The sequence below is a fragment of the Lolium rigidum genome, chromosome 4 (genome assembly GCF_022539505.1).
Source record: "Lolium rigidum isolate FL_2022 chromosome 4, APGP_CSIRO_Lrig_0.1, whole genome shotgun sequence".
Lineage (NCBI taxonomy): Eukaryota > Viridiplantae > Streptophyta > Magnoliopsida > Poales > Poaceae > Lolium > Lolium rigidum.
Window position 1 is genome coordinate 48,500,592 of NC_061511.1, and position 2,398 is coordinate 48,502,989.

Consider the following 2,398-nt stretch of genomic DNA (forward strand, 5'->3'; position numbering starts at 1 on the left):
CCCTTGGCCGCGCGGCCCTGTGGTGTGGGGCCCCCGTGCCGCCTCTTGACCTGCCCTTCCGCCTATAAAAAGTCTCCGTGACGAAACCCCCGATGCCGAGAGCCACGATACGGAAAACCTATGCGAGACGCCGCCGCCGCCGATCCCATCTCGGGGGATCCGGGAGATCGCCTCCGGCACCCTGCCGGAGAGGGGAATCATCTCCCGGAGGACTCTACACCGCCATGGTCGCCTCCGGAGTGATGAGTGAGTAGTTCACCCCTGGACTATGGGTCCATAGCGGTAGCTAGATGGTTGTCTTCTCCTCATTGTGCTTCATTGTTGGATCTTGTGAGCTGCCTAACATGATCAAGATCATCTATCCGTAATTCTATATGTTGTGTTTGTCGGGATCCGATGGATAGAGAATACCATGTCATGTTAATTATCAAGTTATTACATATGTGTTGTTTATGATCTTGCATGCTCTCCGTTTCTAGTAGAGGCTCTGGCCAAGTTTTTACTTTTAACTCCAAGAGGGAGTACTTATGCTCGATAGTGGGTTCATGTCTCTGTGAATCTGGGGAGTGACAGAAACCCCTAAGGTTATGGATGTGTTGTTGCCACTAGGGATAAAACATTGATGCTATGTTCGAGGATGTAGTTATTGATTACATTACGCACCATACTTAATGCAATTGTCTGTTGCTTTGCAACTTAATACTTGAAGGGGTTCGGATGATAACCTGAAGGTGGACTTTTTAGGCATAGATGCAGTTGGATGGCGGTCTATGTACTTTGTCGTAATGCCCAATTAAATCTCACTATACTTATCATGTCATGTATGTGCATTGTTATGCCCTCTCTATTTGTCAATTTCCCGGCTGTAATTTGTTCACCCAACATGCTTTTATCTTATGGGAGAGACACCTCTAGTGAACTGTGGACCCCGGTCCATTCTTTAATACTGAAATACAAATCTGCTGCAATACTTGTTTTACTTGTTTTCTCTGCAAACAATCATCTTCCACACAATACGGTTAATCCTTTGTTACGGCAAGCCGGTGAGATTGACAACCTCATCTGTTTCGTTGGGGCAAAGTACTTTGGTTGTGTTGTGCGGGTTCCACGTTGGCGCCGGAATCTCCGGTGTTGCGCCGCACTACATCTCGCCGCCATCAACCTTCAACGTGCTTCTTGACTCCTACTGGTCCGATTAAACCTTGGTTTCTTACTGAGGGAAACTTGCCGCTGTGCGCATCACACCTTCCTCTTGGGGTTCCCAACGGACGCGTGTCGAACGAAAAGACAATACGTCAACCACGCGCATCAAGCAAATTTCTGGCGCCGTTGCCGGGGAACTGAAGAAAAGCTACACCACAGAGATCTCTAACTCCCACGTCAACTTTGCGCCAGCAACTGCCCACGCCAGGAGCCTCTGAAGAGGTCGATCTGTAAGACAGACGACAACGACAACCGTGGACGTGAGTTCCTTGCATGCGAGAGCTTGCCATACAGAGAGGGGGATAAGGTTAGATCTCGCGCCAATTGCTCTGTTTTCTCTCGATTTTCTTGTTATTCCCTCAAATTTGGGATTTATGGTTCACGTTGTTGTTTCCAGATCCTGAAGAAATGTAGGCATTTCGAGTGGATCGATGTGTACGTTCAGAGGCTTCAATTGCAGGAATCAATTGGCGCTATTGGGGAGCACAATTTGGGAGGGGGGGGCTTGTTGTAGAAAATGCGGCAGAGAGAGGAGCCGTTTCGATGGCCCTTCCGATTATGCCTAATGCTCCCAATGCAGAACTGGTGGAAGTGAAGGGAGAACTGAAGAAAATGAATAAGCAGTTAAGGCAGCTGATCGAGTTGAAGAAGCAAGCTTATCTGATGGCTGGTTGTTTTTTAGTTGTTGTATAATTGCGATCGGATTCTTATCATTGCTCATCAGGCGCTAGAAGTTGTTACAAGGGATCCCTTGTTACAAATCCATTATTCAGTTACATGTACTTGTAGTTTTTTTCAAAGTTAGTGTGTGCATTCACCGAAATTACCAAAAAAATAAAAATACGTGTTAGGGAATAGAGGAATGCTAAAGATAGTTGATAATTGTTAGAGGGGTGACAAATAATGCATTCACCGAAATCCCACAAATATGTATGTCTCATGTTTATACCAAAATTATACCACTTTTGGGACGTTTAAAATAACCAAAACTACATTCCCTAACAGAAAAGGAATGCTAAAGATAGTTGATAATTGTTAGGGGATGATAAATAATCCATTCACCGAAATCCCAGAAATATGTATGTCTCATGTTTATACCAAAATTGTACCACTTTTCGGACGTTTCAAATGACCAAAACTATATTCCCTAAAAGAAAAGGAATGCTAAAGATAGTTGATAATTGTTAGAGGGGTG